Source organism: Notamacropus eugenii, chromosome 1, assembly GCF_028372415.1.
Source record: "Notamacropus eugenii isolate mMacEug1 chromosome 1, mMacEug1.pri_v2, whole genome shotgun sequence".
Lineage (NCBI taxonomy): Eukaryota > Metazoa > Chordata > Mammalia > Diprotodontia > Macropodidae > Notamacropus > Notamacropus eugenii.
Genome location: NC_092872.1, coordinates 518,518,624 through 518,545,188, shown reverse-complemented (window position 1 = coordinate 518,545,188; position 26,565 = coordinate 518,518,624). Strand labels below are relative to the sequence as shown.

Genomic DNA, 26,565 nt, shown 5'->3' with positions numbered 1-26,565 from the left:
TTAAATTTTCATGTGAAAGGCAGCAGCATCGTGCTGCCCTGAGACCTGACATTCAGAGGGGAGGGCACCATCTGCTCTGAGACTCCAAGCATTGTGCTGAGAATTGCATTTTTGCTTTGACACTGACAAGCCAGAGATGGTTCATAGGAAGGGGTCAAGCAGAGACAGGAAAACCAACAGAAGGCAGCTTTCATTGACTAGGAAACTGAGGGCAGCCCCGCCCAAGGTTTCTGCTCCTGGAACCCAATTTCTCTCTTGATAGGGGCTGCCATCTGCATCTGAAAAAACAGACCCTGAGTCCCTTTGGAGCCCACCCTCCATGTGGTGCCCATTCTTCCCAAGAGAGAAAAAGAGAGGAGACATAATCTTCCATTGGCAGAGGTTGCTGGTGGTTGAGAACACTGGGCATTGGTAAGGAGGGGACACTCCCAGTTTTTGAACTCTGGAGAAAAGGCTATTTTATCCCAGCTTTCCAAGCCTGGAGTTGGCAGGAATGAAGCTGAGTAGACTTCTAAGGCCTTTCACTCCAGCCTCCAAGGCAAAGGTGAATTGGCTCCTCTGTTTCAGCTCTGAAACTACAGGCCTAAATTAAAATAGAAAGCCAAGGGTATGAGGACCCTCCTTCATTTCCCATACCCCAAAACACAGGATACTCTTCACTCTTACTAGCTGTGTGCCCACAGTGCAGTAGATTGAGTTCTGTGCCTCAGGAAGACCTGAATTCAAATGTGACCTCAGACACTTAGTAGGCAAAACACTTAAGCTTTGTTTGTCTCCATTTTCTCAAATGAGGATAGCACCTAGCTCACAGAGTTGTATCAAGTGAGATAATATTAATAATGCACTTAGCACAGTGCCTGGCACATAGTAGACATTTAAGAAATGCTTATTCCCTTCCCCTATGCCAATGGTGGTAAACCTGCAGCCTCAAGGCCACCTGTGGCCCTCTAGGTCCTCAAGTGTGGCCCTTTGACTGAATCCAAACTTCACAGAATGAATCCTTTTAATAAAAGGATTTGTTCTCTAAAACTTGGATTCAGTCAAAGGGCCACACCCGAGGACCTGGAAGGTCACAGGTGGCCTTGAGGCCACAGGTTCCCCACTTCTGTCCTATACCTTTCAGTTTCATCATCTATAAAATGGGAATACTGCCTACTTCACAAGGTTGTTACGAGGAAAATACTTTTTAAATCTTAAAGTGGACTTCCAGACAAAACAGGTCCCTAAATGGAGACAGAGCGTCCAGTTCCCACAAACCTACTTCAGTAAAAACCTGAAGTTCACACTGGACCAAATAATGATCAAAAAATCCAATGAGAAACTATGATCATTCAGTTAATGAACACTTATTAAGCATTTACTATGTTCCAGGTATTGTGTTAAGAATGAGGAATACAAGTAGAAAAACAGTCCCTGTCCTCAAGGAACTTACCTACAAATGAGAGAAGATGGCACATAAAAGCCCACCAAAGAGGAGGAAGGTGGAAATGAGGAGAGATGAAGGCACTTGGGTGTGGTAGAAGTCCAGAGTACACAAGGTGTCCTGAAAACTCTTCTAAAACTGAAGGTTCTGGTGGGATCCATCTAATCAGGAGAATTCTAGGTTTAGAGTGAACTTTAGATTGAAGACCTGGAGAATTTGAGAGGAAGTCAGAGTTCATATAGACAGGAGAGGAATAAAGAATTAAAAATAAGGAACTTCTTCTATCCCGTAATTACACAGAAAGACATCCAGAAGCCCATGGTACTGGTGGTAGTGGTAGTAGTGGTGGTGGTGGTAGTAGTAGTAGTAGTAGTAGTAGTAGTAGTAGTAGTAGTAGTAGTAGTAGTAGTAGTGTAGTGGTAGTGGCAGTGGTATTAGTAGTAATACTAGTACTAGTGGTAGTAGTGTGTGTGTATGTGTGTGTGTGTGTGTGTTCATCCTTTGTTGCCAAAGAAGACCATGCCATCAGAAAAATGATGACATGACTTGCACTTGACTTTGTTTTGAGTGAGGGAGGGCTGTGTAGGTCACAGCCTCACTTCTCCTCCAGAGCCATCTGAATCCAGTGACCAGATATTCCTCAGGATGACTGGAGATGACCCAGGATGAGGCAGTTGGGGTTAAGTGACTTGCCCAAGGTCACACAGCTAGTGAGTGTCAAGTGTCTGAGGTGAGATTTGAACTCAGGTCCTCCTGACTCCTGCACTGGTGCTCTACCCACTGCACCACCTAGCTGCCCCTAAGCAGTAGTAGCAGTAGTACAGTGGTGGTGGTAGTAGTGGTGGTAATAGTGTAGTGGTGGTGCTGGCAGTGGTAGTAGTGGTGGTAGTAGTGTAGTGGTGGTGCTGGCAGTGGTGGTGGTAGTAGTAGTAGTAGTAGTAGTAGTAGTAGTAGTAGTAGTAGTAGTAGTAGTCGTGGTGGTGGTAGTAGTAGTAGTATAGTAGTAGTAATAATAATAACAATAGCCAGCATTTACATAGCACTTTGCAAAGTAATTTACAAACACGATCTCATTTTGTCCTCACAACAACCTTGGAAGGTAGGTACTATTATTATCCTCATTTTACAGATGAGAAAACTGAGGCTGAGAGAGGATGAATGACTTGCCCAAGGTCACACCGATAATAAATATCTGAGGCTAATAAGAAAGGGAGCTATGACCAAAGCCAGCACCAGAACAGGCATACCAATCCACAGCCCCCCAGCACAAGCAGAGATTATACAGATATACACACACCTTGTGTACAAAACTCTATGTCTAGAAGCAGAAAGAGTAGAGAACTCCTTAAGAAAGGTCTAGCAGAGTCTCACATCTCCAAAGCATCCAGAAACCCTGGATGCTACCATGGATTAGTATAAAAAAAATTATAGATCTAAAGAGGCCTGAAATCCAGCCTAGAAGTAGTAAGTAACCCTAACAACTATAAGCTAAGACTAAAAGGAAAAAATGGATTTTTCTACAAGGATTACATGAATACCCAGAAGAAATTAAGCAAGAGATAAAAAATAAAATAAGACAAGATCTCTGAGGAAAAAATTGAGAAGAGAGAAAATAGCTTAGAAGAGAAAGTAATAAACCTTTCCCAAGAAATGGAGCGAAACCAAACAGAAATCAATTAACTCCATTTGAGAGCAAGAAAAATTAGAACAAAATCAAGACTAAAAGAGGGAGTAGAAAAAAAAAGTGAAAATGGAAGTGGAAGAAAATGTAAGTTACCTGACATCAAAAGTAACTGACCTGGAAAATAAATCAAGGAGAGATCATTTAAGAATCACTAGATTTCTTGAAAACCATGACTTCAGAAAGTCACGACATACTATTTCCAAAAAACTGCTCAGATCTATTAGAACCAGAGGGCAACGTAAAGAAAGGAAGAATTCACTCATGAACTTTTGAAACAAAAATGCCAGGAATGTCACAGACAAAATCTATAGCTTTCACGTCCAAGAAAAAAATACTGTAAGTATCCAAAAAGAAGCCGTTCAAGTACCAAGGAACTACAATCAGGATCACACAAGACCCAGTAGTTTGTGCTATACATGAAAAGAGATCTTGGAGTACAATATTCCAAAAAGCAAAAGATGCAGACTTATAACCAGGAATGACTTGCCCTATAAACAGACCTCAAACACGAGTGATTTTGGGCAATGTCCACCCCAATTAAGTGAAGACTTACTAGGGAGGAATGGGCAGATGAGAAAAATGTGTTCCAACTGCCATGAAGGTGGCTGAAACAGGCACTGTGGAGTATTTAAAGCTTGGTCAGACATCAAAGACACTAAAGTCATCCACCGTATCCCAGACTATCACCAGTGGTCCTAACTTTTGTCTTGTCACTGGGCTTGGATGACTCTGGAAGAGAGAATGCAGATAAAGACTTTGTGCAACTCTGCCTCACTTAAATCCAGTTCATGCACAAGTCAAGACATTAACCTGTGGTGTCATTGGTCCTCTTTGGAAACAAAGCACAAACAACAATCCTACAGGGAAAAAGGGGGGGGCTTTTAAAGGAACAGAGGATTTTCAAGTATTTTGATGAAAATCACCAGAGCTGAGTAGGAATTTTGCAATGTATACACAAGAGCCCAGTAGAACCTAGAAAGGAAAATTTATTTGATCAATTGGAAGACATTGTATGTGAATGAAATAGAATATTATTGCGCTTCAAAAAATTATGACGAGACAATTTCAGAGAATCTTGATGTTCTGGTCCCCTTCTAGTCAGTAAGTTTATAAATAGCCAGTATTAAATAGCAATAGCAGGAAATAAGATTGCAAGGGGAACTTAGAAGTTGTGTACAAAGCATCCCAAAGATTGAAGGAGCATAATTAATAAATTAGATAATATATTAACCAAAAATTACATCCTAGTAGTCTGTGTTGAATCAAGGGAAGTCACCTAGATTTTGCTGTCAAGGCCTTTTGGTCCTATGATGTAAAAATCTCAGACAAGTTGCAGACACCTGCAGTTAAGACCAGGAGATCACCAAGTGAAACTGATAACTTTGAGATGACATGGACATGTTACCTTTAAAATATACTGACAACTTTGAGATGATTTGGACATGTTAATGAACTAACCCCAAGGTGGCACAGAAAAGAGTTAGTTTCTTCCCCTAAAAACGCCTATAAAAACAAGACCTCAAACTCTTGCCCCCGCCAAGCACTCCTCTGCTTCCATCAACTCCATGCTGCAAAGTGCTCCAACTCGAATCCATGGTCATGTGAATGATACTATGTCTTTCCTCCTCCCCAATGTCTTCTGCATCCCTGCCTGCCTTCCTTCACCACGCCATGCTCCATCCCCTGGCCATTTGCCTCTGTGCCTCTTTTGAGGGGAAGAAATTAACTCTTATCTGTGCCATTTGCCCCCACACCCTCTGGGCCTTATTAAAAGGTACCTGTAGCCTCCATTCCCATTGCCATTGTGATCTTTCCCTGAGAGTACCCAAAGAACCAGGCATGCCTGTCCCATTTCATAATTTCATACATTAATTATCAATTCACCTGGGTAAGATGAATCGATGTGGAGAGAAGTAGGAAAACAATTTACATAAGATACAGAAAGAACTCTCAAGAGCATTCTGAGTTCTTTCTCCGTAGTTTGATTTCATCTACACAAATATGAAGTATTAATATCACACTTATTTTTAATATATAATTGAGGTGTGGCTTCAACAGTGTTATTGCTATGAACCCGATTCCCTCCTTTTAGCACAGTGAATTTAAAAATAAGCCCTAGAAATCTCCTGAGCCTTCGTGCCCTGACTCTTGCAGAGAGTAACAAATATTCCTATATCCATACAAACAGATCCTTGGATGATTTGCTTCTGTAGGTTTACATGAATCTACTGTTTAACTCAGGCAGATGAGAAACAGGTAAAGCACATTGGCAGGGAGAAGAGAGAACTGATATTGATAAAAAAAAAAAAAAACCAAGCTGTCACACTCTGAGACGTTCAAGAAGAAAATGCATTATGGAGGAAGAACTAAGCTCTTGAGAAAGTTCTTGAGAAGTTTCCTTATACCTTTTAGCTTTCTCCCTTTGGAAAATACTGAGGTGAGAATCAGGGAGAGATTTCTTGTTCCTCCCTACTGCCATTATTTGGCCACAAAGCTTGAAGATGAGACCTTAGCAAATCATCATTGTCTTCAACAATATCCTTTTACAAAATTTTAGTTGGCCACTCAAAAGTCTAATGGCCTTTTCAAGGGAGAAATAGACCACTGGAAGTACATCTCCTTGTCTCTGTTACTGTCCATCCCTTAATTTCATCAAGGGAAGGCACTCAACTGATTGAGGGTCTCCTAATAAGCTATGCTCCATCTTGCTAAAAAAAAGAAAGAAAGAAAGAATATATCTGAGTCTCCTTTCCTGACTTCCAAAGTAGAATTTATTGAATAGGATTCAGTCTCTCTCTAAGTTGCCAGTGCTCACTGTTGTCAGAACATTAACCAGGCTGGTGAATACAGCTCTTAGTGGATCTACAAGCTCTAGGACCCTATCTGCAAGATTCCATTAAAACCATATCCTTCTGGTCACTAATACCCTGCCGTGTTCCAACCAGAATAGCCCTGAATAAGAGAGAAAAACAGCAAGAGGAGTCATTCTTGTATCTAAAGGTAAGAGACATGATAGTAAAGGAGTCCAACCATTCATTGGGAGAGTCTGTGGAGATAGAAATAGATTTTAAGACTTAGAGATAAGGGGCTATGGTTGTTTTTTCCTTTCTTACTTCGATATTCAGCTGATTCCACCATGCCACTTCATAAGGAATAATTCCAATGCTTCATTTCAAATGCCTTTTTGCAGTTTTTGAATTTGTGGCTGATTTGACAGATGCTGTGAAGTGCTGACCTAGGAGCTATTGTTATTTTTTTAATTGAGACTTTGCATTTCTGACATTGCCATCCCTACAACCCCAGATCTTGAGGTTGGGGGTAGGGCAAGAATAAGGGAGGAAATATGTATTTGAACAGCTGCATAAATTAACCAGAACCAGCCAGAAACATTTGTGGATGGATTTTCTGATGTACTGCACATGGGGTAACCCACACAGTTTGTGTGTCCTCTGTCCATGGTAGAGTAATGGAATGTTCAACCCAAGCCCCTCACAGCCAGGCACACTGTGATTAAAATGTAATGGGAACTAAATGAAAGGTCTCAGACCTGGCATAATGCCAGATGCTCTGGCTAGGTTTCTCTTTGCCACGCCCAGCCCTGCTTCATTCCCCTTTTTCAAACTGAATCCGCAGATGTGCTGTTCATAATTAGAGAGTAATTTAATTATCCACCCAAATTTTCATTTGGAAATTAATATTTAAATAGAGTCTAACTGCTGTACAATGTGCTTTTTGTACTGCTCATAAAAACAAAAAAGCCTGGAGAGCAAAGGAGACAAGCAAAAAGGCAGTGAGAGAAAGCTGTAGATCGTCTTGGATAAGTTCTGGCATCCTTATAAGCTGACCCCTCGGCCTCACCAGGCCCCAAGTTAAGATCCAACTGAGAGGGTGGCTAGCCATCTTGTGAAAGACATAAGCTTGTATTTAGAAAATCAGTATTTTCCTTTCTATTTCTTCATGCCTTTGATGAACTTCCTGGTGGCATTGAGCAAGTCATTTGGTGACACAGAAAATGAATCACTGGTCCTGGAGTCAAGAAGACTTGAGTTCAAATCTGACTTTACATACATAACTGCTGTGTGACTCTAGATAAATCACTTAACTTCTGTCTGCCTCAGTTTCCTCAACTGTAAAATAGGGTTAATAATAGCGCCTCTCTCACAAGATTATTGTGAGAATCAAATAAGATAATATTTGTAAACTACTTTGCAAGGCTTAAAGCCTATATAAATTCTATTGTTATTTAAATTCAGATTTGGATATAGAAGAGATCTTAGAGATCATCTAATCCCACCCCCTCATTTTTACAGATGGAGAAACTGAGGTAGACAGAGATTAGGTGACTTGTCCGGAGTCATATAGGTAGTAAGTGTCTGAGGCTGGATTTGAACCTGGGATCTCTGAATCCAGAGTCAGAACCTATTCCTTTATTTCTTCTTCAGGAAAATTTTCTTCCCTGGAAAATGAAGGAGATCCCTTCTGACTCTGATATGACATGCTATGTTCTACACAACTAGAGATTTTTCTAGCTTTAATGCTGCATATTCCATGCCAGGCTGGGGAACCTGCAGCCTCAAGGCCACACATGGCTCTCTAGGTCTTCAGGTGGGGCCCTGACTAAATCCAAACTTCACAGAACAAATCTCCTTAATAAAAGGATTTGTTCTGTAAAACTTGGACTCACAGAATTTATAAGAATAATGGTCATTCCTCAATTGATAAATGGTCAAAGGATATGAACAGGCAGTTTTCAGAGGAAGAAATTAAAGCTATCTATAGTCATATGAAAAAAAGCTCTAAATTACTATTGATTAGAGAGATGCAAATCAAAACAACTCTGAGGTACCATATCACACCTATCAGATTGGCTAACATGACAAAACAGGAAGATGATAAATGTTGGACAAGATGTGGGAGAGTTGGAACACTCGTTCATTATTGGTGGAACTGTGAGCTGATTCAACCCCTCTGGAGAGCAATTTGAAGCTGTGGCCAAAGGGCTACAAAAATGTGCATACCCTTTGACCCAGCAATATCACCTCTAGGACTGCATCCCAAAGAGATCATAAAAATGGGAAAGGGTCTCACATGTACAAAAATATTGATAGCAGCTCTTTTTGTGGTGGCCAAGAACTGGAAATCGAAGGGATGCCCATCAATTGGGGAATGGCTGAATAAATTATGGTATATGAATGTAATGGAATACTATTGTGCCATAAGAAATGATGAACAAGTAGACTTCAGAGAAGCCTGGAAGGACTTACATGAACTGATGCTGAGTGAAAGGAGCAGAACTAGGAGAACTGTGTACACAGCCACAACCACAGTGTGTGAGGAATTTTTCTTGTAGACTTAGTGTTTCACAGCAATGTAAGGACTTAATAAATTCCCAATGGACTCCTGAGGCAAAAATGCCTTCCACATCCAGAGAAAGAATTACGGAATTGGATCACAGAATGAAGCAGACCATTTTCTCTTGTGTTATGTTTTGTTTTGTTTTATGGTTTCTCCCATTCATTTTAATTCCTCTATGCAACATGACTAAGGTGAAAATGTATTTAATAAGAATGTATGTGTAGAATCTATATAAGACTACACACCATCACAAGGAGGGAGTGAGGAGGAAAGGAGGAAGGAGGGGGAGGGAGGGGGAAAAATCTAAGATATATGGAAGTGATTGTAGAAAACTGAAAACAAATAATTTTTTTTAAAAACTTAGACTCAGTCAAAAGGCCACACCCAAGGACTTAGAAGGCCACATGTGGCCTCAAGGCCGCAGGTTCCCCACCCCTATTCTATCTATGCTCTAAGGCAGAAGCAGTGTGTATCCAGCAGCAAGAGTGCCAAATTTACGGTTCTAGTTCCAGCTCTACCACAAACTAGGAAAGAAAATGAACACTTACCATGTACCAGTCATCATTTTACAGTTGAAGAAACTAAGGCAGACAGAAGTTAAGTAGCCTTTCAACATCACACAACTCATGAGTGTCTGAGGCTGGATTTGAACTCAGGTCTTCCTAACTCAAGGTCCAGTTCTCTATCCACTGTACCACCTAGCTGCTTCATACTAGCTTGTGATCTTGGACAATAATTTTATTCTCCTGCCCTGAGTTTTCACATCTATAAAACGAGGGAATCTAAGGTCCCTTCTGGCTCTAAATCTATGAGCCCTTTCAACCTCTGACGTCCTATTCCAAAGTCCCTTCCAGCCTAACACTCAGTGTTCTCACTCCACCTGTACCCATGTAAATCCAGGGGGTGCCTACGACCTATACTGCCTGGGTGGGTCCCTCCAGTGGCCTTTCAAACTGGACTGGCAGGTTTTCAACTTTGCATTTCTAAGGCTGTGACATTAAGACATTCTCTCTGCAGGCTCTGTTCCTGCCTTACCTCCTCCATCAACTAAGCCTTCACAAATAACAAGGGAGGAGGGAATAAATTCTAGTTCTTTTCTCCTAATTAAAAACCCTTCCAAATGAGAGGAACTCTCCCTCTCAGCAAGAGCATAATCCATCCAGATAACTCAGAGAGAACAAATGCCAGGCAGAAATCCGTTAGCAACAGAAAACTAATTTAAAAACCGCAAAGGGGAGGGGGAGAGGGGCAAAGGGGGAAGCCACAGAAATGCAAATGGGCCAATAAAGGAGACAGGCTGGGGAAGAAACTGTCTAGATTTCAGAATCCAGAGTAATGGATCCAGTGTCTGCACTGGAGAACAAAAGGAGACTCTAAACCATGGCTAGGACAGAAGTTTTTAAAGGAATAGCACCCACTGAGGCTTAAATCACAGTCCCTGACCACAGCTGCTCAGAGGATCCCACAGTGAAAGGACTGAGGACCCCCTCAATCTTCCAAGCTCTCTTTCCCAGCACCTCAGTCCCCTGCCCACCTCCTCTGTCCTCTCCCTACTCCCTCTGAACTCCCCCAGGCTTCTGCCCTCTCCCTGACTCCTCTTCCCCAGGCCCTTCAGGCCTCTCTATCCCTTCTCTCTCCCTCTCTCCACTCCCCAGGACCTTTATCTTCTCCCAGTCAGTCTGTCCTCTCTTCAGTCATCTCCCCACCGTTCCTCTACTCCTTTAATTCCTCTGATCTTTAGTCCCTCTGTCTTCTCCACAGTTCTTCTGTCCTCTCCCTAGCCCTTTCACCTAGTCACTGGCCAATCCAGATAACTAGATAAAGTGTTTATTAAATGCCTACTATGTGCCTTACCCTGTGCTAAGCATTGAGTTTGCAAAAAGAAGAAAACAAGATGATCCCTACTTTCAAAGAACTTACATTCTAATAGAAGGAGATAAATCATAAAAGGGAGCTGAAAATGAGGGGAAAGAAAAGAGAGGAGGGACGTGAAAGAGGGTACATCCTGGGGACATGGCAGCCAGAAAGGAGGTGGAGGTGGAGCAGGCAGGAGAAGGTGCTGGAAGTGAAAAGAGAAGCAGGCCTGGGGCTGTCCAGGACCAGGCTCAGCATATAGGGCCCGGGATGGGGTTGCCCTTAGTGGCCAAGTCAGCTGTTGTGAAAATGGATGTGAGGGAGCCTGAAGGGAATTCTACATTAGGAATGGAAACAGAGGAGAGGATGTTCCACCCAAAGAAGAGATATGTTGGTCTCTACATTCTCAGCTGCTTTCAGGGTAGGCATTTAATACAGGCAACAGTGAGGAAGGTCAGAAGTCTGGGGAAGGCTCCTCCCTATGGGTACTTTCGGGAATCAGAGCCCCAGAACATTCTGGTCTAGGCCCAAGGGTCCTATTTGGACAGCAGGACAGCTTAGCTTAGAGTTATCACTATCGCTAACTTTGGTCCTCATTACAAGCAGTCAGTGAGTATGAGAGTGACAATGAATAGGGAAAGCTGGACCAAGCTGGCACATCCTCCTGCAGGTAGAATGTCCATTCCCCTTGATACCCAGCGACGTGCCTCATTGCCCTCTGTAGCAGCCCCATCTCTCCTCAGCTTGGTATGGTGGAGAAAGCACATGCCATTGAGCCTGAAGAACTCCGTTTTAGGCCTAGCTCTGTCATTTATTGATCGCGTCGTTCTCCAGGCCTCAGTTTTCTCATCCGTAAAATGTTGATAAATAGATTTGCACTGTCTTCCTCACAGAGAGGTTTTGAAGGTTAACTATGAAAGTGTTCTGTGAACCTAAAGAGCTATATAAATGTCAGCTCTCATTAGAATTCATGTATGTAAGTTTTTACTTGGCACTTATATAAATAACCTAGTGGGTATTACAAGAGAAATCTGAAACTTGCCCCCTGCTCTCAAGGTGCACGTATGCTATTTGGAGAGGAAAGAGTCATACACACTGAACACCTAAAAGAGGGAATAAGAACACACAATTAACGGCAAACTGTTTCAGACATAACCACAGAGTTCAGAGAAATAAGAAATTACTGGCAGGCTGGCAGGAGTGGTCTGGGAGGCATCCCAGAAGGTCTGTACTCTGACTGTGTAGGATTTATATAAATGAAAAGCAAGAGGATGGGGACAGGTACAGGATGAGCAAAAGTATAGAGGGCACAGTGTGAGGGGAACCATGGGCTGACCTCCTGGCTACTGGAAGGTACCTCTCTGAAAAGGAAGGAAAGATGAATTAAGGGAATAGATTAAGGGAAACTAGCAACACGTTCAGCCCGATTTTCACCTGCTTTCATTGAACAGTGGGTTCTTTTAAACTTATGGAAACAAAATCTCCATGAGTTTGCATGAGTGCAGAAATATTGGTTACCCCCGCAAAAGAGACTGGAGGACAGGGTGTAAGGGCTCTCCAGTTCTGCCAGGCTTGTTTTCAGATTCTTTGTTCTAGATGAGAGGAATTGGGTTAATAATAAAATAGGACAGTTGCAGCCACACTTCAATGATGCTTTAAAAACAAGTTTAATAATAATAATTCACATTTATATAGCATTTTAAGGATCATAGTATTTAGTTGGCATAGAGGATAGAAGGTCTGCCTTGGAGGCACTAATAGTGTCATAGAGAGTTGGAAATAACTGAAACAACTCAACTACTACAACAACGGGACTTTCTCCAGCCAGGAGATGGCCAAGGCATTAGCAATTTACAGTTGGTGAAACAGCTGGAGGACTGGGGTCATGAGAGGTTATGTAACTTGTCCAGGGTCATACAGCTAGAGACCATACTTGAATCCAGGTTCTCCTGACTCCAAGGCAGACCTTCTATCCACTATGCCAATTAAATATTATGAGGAGGAAAAAGAGTAGTAGTAGTAGCAGTAGTGGTGGTGGTGGTAGTAGTAGTAGTAGTAGTAGTAGTAGTAGTAGTAGTAGTAGTAGTAGTAGTAGTAGCGGTAGCGGTAGCGGTAGTAGTAGTAGTAGTAGTGGTGGTGGTGGTAGTGGTAGTAGTGGTAGTAGTATCATCAATTGTGTATTCTAGAAAGGCATAGATTCTCATAGTCCAATACAAAGCTACACTTATGGAGATTTTCATAAAGACTCCAGAAAAGGAGAAAAAGACTCAAGAGTCCTGAGGTATCCCATGGCTCTATGTGTTCTCTTTCTTTATATTTTAAGTTTGAACTCACTCTCCCCTGGTTAATTCATATTTGCAAGAGGAGAATATGCCCTAGTTTGAGGGTAATTTTTGATAACTACTGCTCTTGCCATTTCTTCTCAGTAAATTCCCCTTTTACAAAGTTCTATATTAAAAGTAAAGAGTTCTAATGATTGATAATATTAGCTAGTAACTTTTAAGAAATGATACTAGAAATGGTACAAAAAAAAACAAGAGATATCCCTGGAACTCCTGAGAGAAGAACTAGCTACTACTTGTTGGAAACCCAGCTTGCCAAAGCAAGAAGGAATTGGAAAAGTAGCCCAAAAGGGATGAGAAAACTGAGTTCCAGAAACAGTAATTGACACTGATTTTTACAGATAAAAAGTAGCAGAGCTGACAGTCTTTTTTGTCAGCTGCAACACTTTCTACTACACCATGCATATTCTTATAAAGTGCTATGAGTATATGTATTTGTCATTATCTTTGTGAATTATCTCTTGATATAGGACTTGAACAAGAAAGCTAAGTTTTGTTGCCCTATATAATAAATTCCAAGAAGACCTGGACTTGGGCACATACTCTCAGCGTCTTAAGCAATTCTTTAAGCCTCTGAATTGTAAAGAGAGGGTAGAGTTGCATTGGCAGAAGGAGTTTCACTGCTCACGAGTTCCTTATACTAATGAAATCATAGGTCCAGTCCCTTTCCCTATCTCATTTCATCGATTAGGTTACTGAGGCACAGAAAAACTCAATGACCTCTTGAGGTCACACAGCAGACCTTGGATCAGACCTCTTGACCCTGCCCTGCCTTTTTAGTAAGAAAAGAGAGCCAAGAATGAAAAACATTAAGCCCCATAGCTTCCCCCTAGCACCAAAGACATTTTGAGCCTCTTTTTATCTATAAGACTATTTTCCTGTGTTCCACTGGGGGAGTTGAATGCAATCAATAGCCTGGGTTTCCAGGAGCCAAGGTGGAAACTGCCACCAGGTCTCTCTGCTGATAAGAAAGAACATGTGTTTTAAAGATCCTGGTTCTAGGAAGTGTTTAGCCTTACCAGTAAGCTTCAGCAGACAAAGGTATTGATCAGGCTGTTGATGTGGGGGCTGTGAGTCATTCTGAGATTCTGAGAAACCTTTCTGGACCTCCTGTTCCAATGGGTCAGTTTTCCAAAAGCAGAGAGATTCAGTTCAATAAACATTTATTAAGTACCTTCTGTGTGCAAGACTTGGTGCTAAATGCTGAAAATACAAAGACAGATGTAACATAGCCGCCGTCTCAAGGAGTTTCTAATGCTAATGGGAGGGGAAAGGGAAGGACAAATACACAAAGAACTATGGTAGAAGCCAACCTGTGCACATCTCTCCAAATAATCTGCCTGGGAACACAGGTCTGAGCATACCATTACACTGCCAAAGGAGCACACTATTGTTGATTCCAGGATAAAATGCAAACTCCTCAGCTTAAGGCTTAAAACCCTTCCTAGCCTGGCTCCAGCCTTTTGAAAATTAGTCCATATTACTCCCTTCCACGAACCGTACAATTCAGCCAAACTGGCATATTGGCTATTCACCCAAATAAACATCCCATCTCCCCCATTCATTCTTTTGCAAGGCCTGTTTCATATGCCTAGAATGCTTTCCTTCCTCCTTCCACCTCTTGGAATCATTAGCTTCCTTGATTCTCCAATCAGAAGTCACCTCCTACAGGAAGTCTTCCTCCTCTGCTTTATAAATTTTACTGTCTTTACTTTTCCATAGAAATGCTGTATAGTTGCAGCAGAATGAAAATCGTTTGCTGACCAACCGTTCCCCCTTTTGTCTGTATTCCTACTGCTTAGCATAGTGCCTTGCATACAGTGACGCTCATAGGAAAGATCCTCACAAAGTTCTGGGAGAAATCAAACGGCTCTTCAGTCATTCCACACTATGGGGATAAGGTATTGTGGGAAGAAACATGCTGGATTGAGAGTCAGAGAGAAAACTGGGTTCTAATCCCAGCTCTGCCTCTACCTTGCTGTGTGACCTTGGGTAAATCACTTCCTCTCTCTAGGTATCAATTATTCTTCTATAAGGTAAGGGGCTTAGGCTAACTACTTCTTTAGTTCCCTTCTAGGTCTAACGATCCAGTGTTCTTTTCTTTCCTGAGACTTACCCACCAGTTACTTCTCTTTGCTGGGGTGTTAGTGCTCTCCATAGAGAAATACCCAGCATTCTTTTTTATGGCGGTTGCCTCTACCAAGCACATTAAAGAAAAAACTTCCTTCGGGTGAACTTTCAGTTGCAGAAAGTGTTATCAAGCAGCATGCCACCACTTCCTGCCTCACTTGGGAGGATTCTAATTGATGGCTGTGCTCAGGCTTCCGTAGCTAGTATAACAAGAATTACAAAGTGTTGGTGCAGAACAATCACACCTCTCCCACCTTCTATCACCTCAGTCTCTGGGAAGATTAGGCTCACATGTTTGCTCCCACTGAGTTCAGTTCCAAATGCTGCACAGCCAATGGGTGAGTCTGGGTTTCTGCTTTAGATGTGACATGTAAAGCAGGTTATTTTTCAGGGCCTCATCTGCTGTCTCACCTGGCCTCCCACAAATCCAAGCCAGGACACCAGCTCCCAGAATTCTGGCACTCACTATTCTGACCTTTCAAAGCGTATGAGGTTATAGCCATCTCTAGTACTCCTTCAGCTAAAAACTGGAAAAAATAAATACAAGAGACAGAAGCAACAGCAGAGGTATGGATGGACTCATGGGGCACATGGCAGCAGCCCTGTTGGAGAGGTATAGGCCTGAGGCCTCTCTCCCCACCGGAAGGCCTACAGAAGTTTGTGATCCCTTACTCCAGTACAGCCAGGTAGGAAAGAAACTATTTGACTGATTAGTACTTTTTGAATGCACCCTGGTTCTGGCTGAGTGATCAATCAAAAGTCCTTTTCTTTGCCACATGGTGACCAGACCAGAACCAAGTATACAATGTCTGCCCATGCTCCAAAGTCCACATGGAGACTCCATCCACAGAGGACACTGCACACGCTTATGAGGAAGAGGTTCATTGGCCAGACACCACCGTACCCCCAGAATTAGTGCCTTTAAACACAGGAAGAAACATGATCAAAGCATCCCAACACCCTGGGTTATTCTGAAATACAACAGCAAGGCATGCCTATTTCTGTTCCTATTTCTTGGCTGTTTGGGTGATTCTCGCTTCTCTTGGGGATAATTCTTCATCCATTTTTAATATCTAAATGCTTTTAGAGATCTATGACCCTGAAACCTCCTACTTCTGGCCTCCTCCCTTTCCAATTATATCCTCTACATAGCGTCCAAAGTGATATTCTACAGCAATACCATGTAACTCTTTTTAAAATAAATTTATTTTAAACTTAAATACAAAAACTTAAATACAGAATAAGAAAAGAAAAAAAGCATTGCCACGTGAACAGCAAAACATAAGAGAAGATTCAAAATATACAGCAACAAATTTCCATTTCAAGAAAACCTATATAGTAAATACTATTTATTGTGTTCCAAGCTGTCCATCTTTTCTTTGCTTCCTTGTAAGTTTTCTTTTGTTCTCTGCTGTGCACTTTTTACTTTGTTCTTTTTTTCCTCCTTCCTTCCCCTTCTTCTCCCAAGAGCAGTTAAGTGGTGCATCTGATAGAACACCAGTGCAGGAGTCAGGAGGACCTGAGTTCAAATCTCACCTCAGACACTTGACACTCACTAGCTCTGTGACCTGGGCAAGTCACTTAACCCAAATTGCCTCATCCTGGGTCATCTCCAGTCATCCTGAGGAATATCTGGTCTCTGGATTCAGATGGCTCTGGAGGAGAAGTGAGGCTGGTGACCTGCACAGCCCTCCCTCACTCAAAACAAAGTCAAGTGCAAGTCATGTCATCATTTCTCTGATGGCATGGTCTTCTTTGGCAACGAAGGATGAACACACACAATCCTCTCCCAAGAAGACTACAATGAAGTATGGAGATACACACATGTGTATATGTATATACACACAAAGATATATATATACATGCATATATGCGTGTACATGTATTGTGTATATACATGTGCACACATATGTACATGCAATCACTTATACATATACTTAGATATCTATAATCATACTCATATATTGATATATGCATTCATATGTATCTATGTAACACCATTCTATACTGATTTGTCCTGTTCTTTGAGGGTGGATAACATCTTCCTTCATAAGTCCAAGTCTTTCCATAGTTTCCTAAGTCTACCAACTCATCATTTCCTACACCACAGCAGTATTCCGACCTTATACTGTCTCCTTATTTTAAATAGTCTGAAACAATACTGATTAACATGGATGACATATACTGTAGTTTCTCTATTTTTCTCTTTTGATTAAATCTATTTTAATTTTTACTTTGTCTGAGATCATGATTACTGCCCCTGCTTTTTTTCCTAATAAATTCTACTCCTGATCTTTATTTGTTTGTGTATATCTCTTATTTCCTATTCCTCCTGACTCCTTTTTACTTTACTTCTACCCACTGCCTTGTCCTCCTATTACTTAACCTACTCCCCTCCAAATATCCCTCCCTCATCCTCTCACCCCAGCTCTTCCCCTTTACCCTCTTGTTTCTATCTGAATTTAGAAAACTTTTATAGCCTTCCAAATATGTGTTATCCCTTCTTTATCCCATTCCTGTTCATCTAGACACCCTTCTATACCCCCCCTTATCCTATTCCCTCACACTTCAATTTCTTTACAAATGTAGAAGATTTTTATTCCCTTATAACTGTATGTATTGTTCTCTATTTAATTCAGATCTAATGTGAGTAGGGCTCTCTCTAAAAATCCCTCCCTTATGCTCTCCTTCCTCCCTATCCCCTTTAGCCTTTTGTTTCTTTCTGAATTTTGAAGACTTTTATGCCCTTCTAGATATATATGTGTGTGTGTGTGTGTGTGTGTGTGTATAGTTCCCTCTTTAACTCATTCCCAATGACAGCACAGTTCCAGAACTACCAGCCCCCCTCCCCATCTAATTCCTCTGTGTCAGTTCTTCCTCTTATACCTCATTTGCATAAGACAATTACTCTTTTTACTTTTTCCTAAGAGGTTTTCCTTCTTAGAATCACATCATATTTAGGTCTACCTCAATCTTTCTTTTGAATTACCCAATTACTAATAACAATCTTAGATATATTTTTTCTATTTCCTCATATAAAAAGTCAACAGTCTATCCTTATTGAGCCCCTTGTAATTAGCCTTTGATGTGTACCCTATACTTCTCTTGGATCTTGCATGTCAAATTTTCTATTAAGTTTAGGTTATTTTTGCAACAAAATTCTGGAAGTCTGGCAATTCATTAAATAGCCATTTTTTCTTCATTCAGGATTATGCTTAACTTTACCAGGTACGATATTTTTGGCCACAACCCCAGTTCTTTTACTCTTCAATATGTGCTGTTCCAAGACCTGTAGTCTTTTAAAGTCCTTGCTACTAGGTCTTGTATGATTCTGATTGTAGCTCCACCATATTTGAATTTTTTTTTTCTTCTTGCTTGAGCTAAGAGTTTCAGACTTTAACTATGATATTCCTATAGGTTTTCTTTGTAGGATCTCTTTCAGGTGGTGATAGGTGGATTTTTTTCTATTTCTACTTTCCCCTCTTGTTCTCATGCTTCAGGATAATTTTATTTATTTCTTGTATTATTGTATTAAGATTCTTTTTTTAATCATAGCTTCCAGGTAGTCTGATTATTCTTATAATTTCTTTTCTTGATCTGTTCTCTAGATCAATTGTTTTTCTAATGAAATATTTTACATTTTCTTCTTTTTTTTCATTCTTTATATTTTGTTTAATTATTTCTTGGTCTCTTATAACTTCCCTGGCTTTCCCTTGCCCAGTTCTAATTTTCAAGAAGTTGTTTTCTTCCTTAAGATTCTGGATCAACTTTTCCAGTTGGTTGACTTTCTTTTCATAATCTTGCTTTTCTTGGATTGTTCTTATTTTTTAAAATTTTTCCTCAGTCTCTCTCATTTTATTTTTAAAGTCTTTTAAATTCTTCTATGAATTCTTTGAGGCAGATGACCATATAATGTTACTCTTCACAAAAGGAGGGGGTTTTTTTGCCCCAGTATTCTCCTCTGAATATGAACTCCAGTTTTCTCTATTCCCATAGTAACTTTTTGTAATTGCTCTTTCTCCTTCGCTTGCTCATTTTTTCTTATTTATAGCAGCTTATTATTACAATCACTTCTAGTCCTGGGATATAAGAGATGGCGCCTCTGACCTCAGATTCTCCTTGAGTTTTTCTCTTTGATATGGAACTTAAACTAAGCATTTCAGCCCACAGCCAGCAGCACCCCACCCCACTGCTTCTACATTTACCAGGAGGGTGTTGGTTCCACAGCTGGGTCTGGTATCCCTTAACCGCAAAGGTTCCCTCAATCTTCCCCTACTCAGACACTGGACTCCCCACACTGTCCTCGGGGAGGGGAAAATTGGCTGAAACCAGGGCTATCTCCCAAATTGGCTAGCCCCAGGGTTCACTGATTGCTGTTTCAGTGGAACTATCCTGGAGGTGTTTACACTTCACAGGAACCAAACCTTGATCCTGGGAGTTTTTTGGATATTCTCTAGTTGTCCCAGGAGGACCACTGTTCTGTCCCAATTCTTATCTAATTTTACCATTCTATGCTCACCTGTTGTATTTTGTCTTGTTTGTGGGAGATATCTGGAAAACTTGGAATTTTCTGACCTATTCCGCCATTTTCCCAGAATCTTTTCCCTTGTAACTTCTGCTCAAGAGGCCTCATTGTTGCCTTTAGGTTAGATTATAAAACCATCTGTTTGGTAGTTAAAGGCCTTCATAATATGGCTCCAGATTACCTTTCCAGGATGAAAACTACTGTATCACGAGGAGAAAACTCCAAGACTCCCTCCAACTAAACAGATCACAATTCAGCCATGTTTCCTCCTGTGCTGCTCTTGTCCTCCCATAAATTTGCTGCAGGGGGTCTACCCAGGGACATGCTGAGAACAGCTTGAACCTTGTTCTCTCAAATCCATTGTTAAATTTTCAGTAGGAGCATTTACACCTTGAAGATCTGCTATGAATGAGGGCTTGTTTTGTTTTGTTGAGTGTCTAGAAATATTTTTTAAATGGAGAAAATGCAGATTTAACTTAAAAGTGTGTCCAGAATACTTTTTGCTCTTTTTGTTTTGTTTTGTTTTTGTTTTTGAAGAACCAGTTAGTAAACATTTACCAGCAAACACCCAGGTCTGTTTGACCTGCTGGATTCCCTCCTCAATTTCTCCTGACATTAGAAGGGTATCACTCTGGAGTCCCAGATGTTGTCCCCTCACCCTCACCACATGGCCAAACCATCTTCTTTTCCTATCATATATTACTTTAGTGACATTTTTTACTCTACATTCTGTTCTCACCCATCATGCACCTCTCCATTGCCCACTGTGAGCTATGCTTTGAAGACTGTAGTATCCCATCTTTCTGCCAGCAGAATATCAGTGTTTAAAAAATGAGATTTTTATGACAGGAAGCATATTGGGATTACTGCAAGCACTTCTGATTTCCCAAAGACAACCTAGTCCCAGTTCTTGTTCCTCCTCAAAGCTGGGTCCAGTTTACTATCTATCTATAGATTCCATAAAAATGGGCTGCATACCCAGCTATATGTCATAATCTGAGCAATACGCATTTTTCTTTACTTTGCTTTAGGTATGGATTATTTTTAAAACCTAATCTCTTTTGAACTGTAGTAGTATACATTTTGTTGAGATATTTATAATGTTCTGGGTCTCAGAAAATGCTTTCTTTGTGTATTGCCTCCCCCATGGGAAAGAATCACCATGTCTCCTTTCTTTCTCTGTCCTCCCATTCTATGGTACTCTACACATAGAATCCAGCCTAAATAAGAGATCTGAAAAAACTGTAAATAAGAGATAGGTTTCTACAGCAACGTGACTATGGGTAACACTATGCCCGAAGGGATAGCTATACTAGGTCCCTAGGTGACTATTTCCTATGTCAATAATAAGTTGAACAAGGCCCCAGGAAACACAACAGTACAATCCACCTGCAGAAACCTAATGCCTGAATGCCTTAATATGCAAATCAAGTCCCTACTTAGCTTAGACATCTAGTTTATTATTTTCCTCAGGGAAAATATATATCTCCTACTGGTTCCAAGTACAAGGTTCCCCTTCAGTATTCAATTCACTTGTCTCAGGTTCCAGAGAAATGGAAACAGACTTGTTCTGAGACAACCTCAGGGGAGAAAAACGGTTCCCTCTTGAATAAATACATTGCATCTTCCCAGGTGGCTCTCTCTCTACTGCTCAACACAATGGGAACCTCAGAACACACTCTCAGACATAAAACTATCAACTATGTGGAGGTCAAATTTCATCACTGAATCTGCCTAAGTTTAAGACTCATCTCCAAATCCCTCCAGTCTCTTAGAAATATGTACAAATAAGCAGATACTTACAAAGGATCCCCATACTCATGGGGACATAAAGAACCAGACCAATCTCTCTTGGACCAGAACCCAAAGTTCTGTAAGAAAACACATCAATTCATACTATAGGGGGAGCCTGGCCATGGGATACTCTAGGAGTGGGGGTTCCAAGATAGAACCATTCTAACTAGGAACTTTTCTAATGTAATTCCTCTCAGAACAAGAGTGGGGGCCAGGTTCTTTATAACCTGTATAAAATAGTATCTTAAGTATTTCACAGATCATAGACATAGCTGAAAGAGAACTCAGAGGTCCTGCAATCTAACCCTGTTATTTTATAAATGAGGAAACTGAGGTCCAGAGAACTGGACTCCTAAGATCCTGAGATCATAAGTATGATCACACCTAAGATCATACAGGTGGTATGATCAAATGAGATAATGTTTATAAAATGTTTAACACAGTGCCTGGAACATAATAGATACTTAATAAATGCTGTTCACTTCTTTCCATCCTTCCGAGTAAGTTAGAGAACTATAATTTGCATTCAGGTTCTCTGCATCCAAATCAACCATTCTTACCACTACACCATACTACCTTCTTATAGCTTCCTAAATATCATCACTTCTAGATGGCAGAGGTGATTTCCATATGGTAAAAAATAATGACAGAAAGCACTATCCCTGGATGAAGTATAGTGGAAAATCATTTTAATTGTATTGATATATTTTGTTTTTACATCACCTTCTTTTCCAAATATATCCTTCCTCCTCCTTTTACCTAGACAGCCATCCTCTATAACCAAGAATAAGAAGAAAGAAGAGGGGGAGCAGTTTAGCAAATTAACCAGCACATCAACCAAATCTGACAGTATTTGTGATATTCTATGCCCTTGGTTCCTCAGTTCTGCAAAGGAAGGAGGGAGGTTCATTGCCTTATCTTTTTTTCCAAGTCATGCGATATCACTAGAATTACATGCCATAATTAGTTTGCCCCAGGCAAGGTCACCATAACTACATATTCAGTTAAATGTATTTCATTCTTTCCATTTACATCATTGTAGCCATCGTGCATATGATTCTCCTGGTTCTGCTTATCTACTTTTGCATCAGTTCATGCACATGTTCCCATGTTTCTCTATATCCTTCACATTCCTTTTCCTACAGTGCAGTCACATTCTATTACATACATGCACCACAAATTGTTTAGCAATTTCCCCATCAGTGGACATCCACCTTATTCCCACTTCTTTGCTACTACAAAAATTGCTCCTATAAATATTTTAGTCAGTAGATATAGGATCTTTCTGTCTTTGCCCTCCTTGAGGTATATGCCTAGAAGTGAGATCTATGGGTCAAAATAGATATTTTATTCACCTTCTGAGCATCTTTCCAAACCATTTAGCAAATCATTTTCATGTCCTTGGTCTCAAGTAAGAAGGTATCCTCCTCTTTCAAGTCACCCCAGTTTATCATTCAACTATCAGATCCCCAGTTCATATAGAAACACTAATGGAAACGACAGAGAACTCTGTCCTGAAACCTCAGCTCTATACCCTATATAGGTCATGAAACAGTTTTCCTATCAAGGTTCCATAATCAATGATTCCTGCTCCAGCTACTTGAGACAAGTTCAAGATCACTGGCCCATATAATATAGACCTCTTTTTTACTAAATAAACTCCTGTTTTCATTTTGTTTTTACCTTGGCCCCTGTCTAAACATCCCATGGCTAGGCCCCATGTCCCTTGTCTGCAAGTCTCTGTGTTTCCTGAAAGGTCAGTGCCTTGAGCTCTGGTCCCTGGGTGATGGTGCTGTTCTGCTCTGTTCTGCTGAGTACGGAGCTCCATATGTGGCTAATCGGTAAGCCTCCATAACTATCTCAAGAAGGTAGCCCAGGCTTAACTTGGAATCACGGAAGCAGTGTGAGGAGGCATATGTTTTTTTACAATCACAGACCCCAAGAGTTTCAGAGCAGCGAAGATCTTATAGCAAAGTGTCACCCGTGGCTCGTTTCTCAAACCCTGTGCTCAGATGGACCTGGCTCGTTCTTGCAGACTATTCAATAGTTTTCTCATTGGCTCACGTCAAGCTGAAGATTTTCCCTAGGAACATTAGAATTTGCTTTATGTCTAGTTTGGTAGTTTGGCTAGAACTTAGCCATGCCTAAAAGAGTTCTTATCTCCCAGACAAGCACTCAGGCTAACAAAGCATCAAAAATGGGATGGGTTTGGTTAACCCAAAAGCAAACATGAAGGATGTGTGCCCACCAATGAAGTCAGGAAAATTCTTCTTTCTGATGGGTCTCCCTCACCCAAGGACCTAAGCAATTGCTCTGACTCATAACACTACCCTATGCAAGACCCCTCTATGGGAAAATATACTTGTTGGGGAGTCAAGCAACCCTACCCTTGGATGAACCTCCTATAGGTACCTATACAGACTTCTAGACTTAAAATACCACCATGGGCAAGACCACCTCTGAAAGGAAAAAGAGCTCAGGGTTGCTAGGGAATCAAGTAGCTCCCCCACTTATGGGTCTATAAAACCTCCCTAAAGATCTGTATGATCCATGTGACTTACAGCATTGACCTACTGAAGAGCAAGGTCCCATTTTGTTCCTCTAGACCATGGTTTCCTACTGCATCCATCCTCCTGTTTTCTATCTCCTTCTGGTGTAGCTCTTTCTCGCCATCTTTGTCCCCTGCTTCCCATCAGTCTGTGTCTTCATCTGGTGGTCACTGCCTTATTCTAGTTTTGGCTCTGGACTTAAAGCTGGAAGGTCCCCTTCCACATTATCTAGTCCAAGTTTCTCATTTTATAAATGTGGAAATTGAGACCCACAGAGTGATAGTGATTTGCCTAAGATTACTCTAGCAGTAAGTAGAAAAGTGACAAATTTGAACTCACATCTTCTAACTCCAAATCCAGTGCTCTTTCCACTATACAACATTGTCTTATTAGTGTCGAATTTTCCATGTATCAGAAGGTATCACTTAAAGACCAGAAGGACTGGATCTCAGAAACCATGACATATCATCAAAATAATTATCTAACCAAAGGTACCTATCAACTAGAGTACCCTCTATCCAGCTCCCCCTCTGGCCCCAGCTGCTGCCTATCTTGTACTAAAAAGTAACCATGCTTACAGATCTCCCTCTAATATACTGGACCCCTTGATTCAATTAACACAGAACATGTTCCCCTCCCTTGTTATCTCCTGGGGGTTCAAATCCACATGCTCTGTTCTCATACATAACCTCAATGTCACCCCAATGGCAGCATGGGATTCACCAAAACTATAACCTGAGGTCTCGATTTCTCCCCTCCCACCTTCAACTCCCAGAATAGTCCCCCAGCATCTCTCCTCTGACAGGGACTTCTGACTGTCATAAGACCTAAGGTCTAACCCCCCAAAACCTGAATTTGTCTTAAAAACCTTATCAGAGGGCACCTTAATGCTACTTGCCTTGGGCACCCACATTTTAGGGTGCATGCTCAGTGTTAGAATTCCGAATTACAGCTCTCTCTTTTGCTCATCTAGTCCAACCTCATGATTTTACAGATGAGGAAATTGAGGCTCAGAGAGGCTAAGTCACTTGTTCAACATCACCAAACAGATGGTAAAACCAAGACTTGCAGCTTTCTGATTCTAAGGCCAGCTATTTCTATTATACCACATCCAAGCCAACCTCCTCATTTTATAAAGGGAAAAATTGGGAACCAAAAACGGAAAAATAACTCATCCAATATAACACGTCTTGTTCTCATTTTAAAATAATCTTTTCTAAAAAAACAAAAACAAAAGTTCCACTTGGGTTAATCTCTACGCCTTAGACTAGGCACTTGCATTTAGCACATAGTAAATGCTCAATAAATACTTCTTGGTTAATAAATTACTTTTATTTAAACCACTCATTACAAAAATCAAACAAAATGACCACTTATTCATGGCATAATCAGGAGTAAAGCCCTGATGTAGAGGAGAGATTTCTATTCTTGGAGCCAGGAAGACCTGAGTTGGAATCCTGCCTCAAATATTTATAAACTCTGTGGTGTTGGGGAAGTCCCAGCATCTCTCAGCTTCACTTTCCTCATCTGTATAAAGAAGTCATTAAATGAGATCACCTCTGAACTCCTGCTTAGCTTGAAATTTATGAGCTCAGGGTCCTATGACTCCCACTCAGGGTTCCTTCTACAATAGCAGGTTTATTCAATGGTAAATGACCCTATAGTCCTCCTCCCTCTTCACCTGCTCCTTGCTCCTAGGACCCTGGAAGAGATTTAGCAGGGCTCCAATTGGTCAAGACCACATCAGGCCACTGATATTACAGGGGTATAATAGCGAACAAATGTCAGCTTATAGTGCTTATGTGCCAGGTACTATGCCAAGAATTTTTTTAATTTCTTTTTTTTGCAGGGGAGAGGCATTTGGGATTAAATGACTTGCCTAGGGTCGCACAGTTAGTAAGCATCTGAGGTTAGACTTAAACTCAGGTCCTCCTGACTCCAGGGCTGGTGCCAATATCCATTGTGTACCTAGCTACCCCTATGCTAAGTGTTCCAGAAGTATATTTTCACTTGTTCCTCACAGTAACCCTGAGAGGTAGGTGCTATTATTATTCCCATTTGACAGATGAGGAAACTGCAGGAAACAGAGATTAAGTGATTGGGCCAAGGTCACACAGCTAATAAGTGTCTGAGGTCACATTTGAACCCAGATCCAAAACCCAGCACTCTACCCACTGCACCACTTAGCTACTAAATTTAACAACCGGCTTTCCAAAAACATAGGACATACTTATAAGTTTCATCTGTGTTATTAACATTCTTTCCATCACTTTCTTAAGTCTAGACAAATAATAAAGCAAGCCCTGACTTGTAGCATTTGCCTATTTCCAAGGTATAAATGCTCACATTGAAAACTTAACAATCACATAAGCTATTTCAAGTTGACTCCAGCATACCTCTGTCTGGGGACCCTTGGAATTCTCTATGAGGATTTCTACTGCCCTGCTAGGCCCCCTGAGCCCAAACACAAGCTCCTTGGGGGCTCCAGTTCAAATAATCAGTTTAAAACGAAGAAGCTCATCAGGAAAGGCTGGTGATTCAGTCTCTGCCTTGAGTTCTACAAAAGTCTTTAGACAAAGTCATGGGGAAAGTCAAGAACCAAAAGAAAGCATTCTATGTGTCCGTCTCCAAGTGACAGGAACAGATCATCCTGACTGATCCTTCCTATACTAGGAAGTACAAAAAAATCAAGTAAGCAGGGTTCTTGGCAAATGCTGGCCCAGTTTTGTCTTTCCAACTAGTTCTGGGATCTTGAATTAACCATCTCTCTCCCTCTGATTTCTCCAAACTTCTCTTCTGCAGCATCCCAGCAGTCATTATTTTTCCCTTTTTCTCTCTTACTCTCTCTCTGTCTCTGTCTCTCTGTCTCTGTCTCTGTCTCTGTCTCTGTCTCTGTCTCTCTCTCTCTC

General features: G+C 41.1%; 1 long non-coding RNA gene across 1 annotated transcript in view; it reads right to left on the bottom strand.

Moving 5' to 3' along the window:
* The window catches only part of LOC140520022 (uncharacterized), a 31,662-nt gene that overhangs the window by 2,490 nt on the left and 2,607 nt on the right, over nucleotides 1–26,565 (bottom strand). The gene's annotated exons all lie outside the window — the stretch shown is intronic.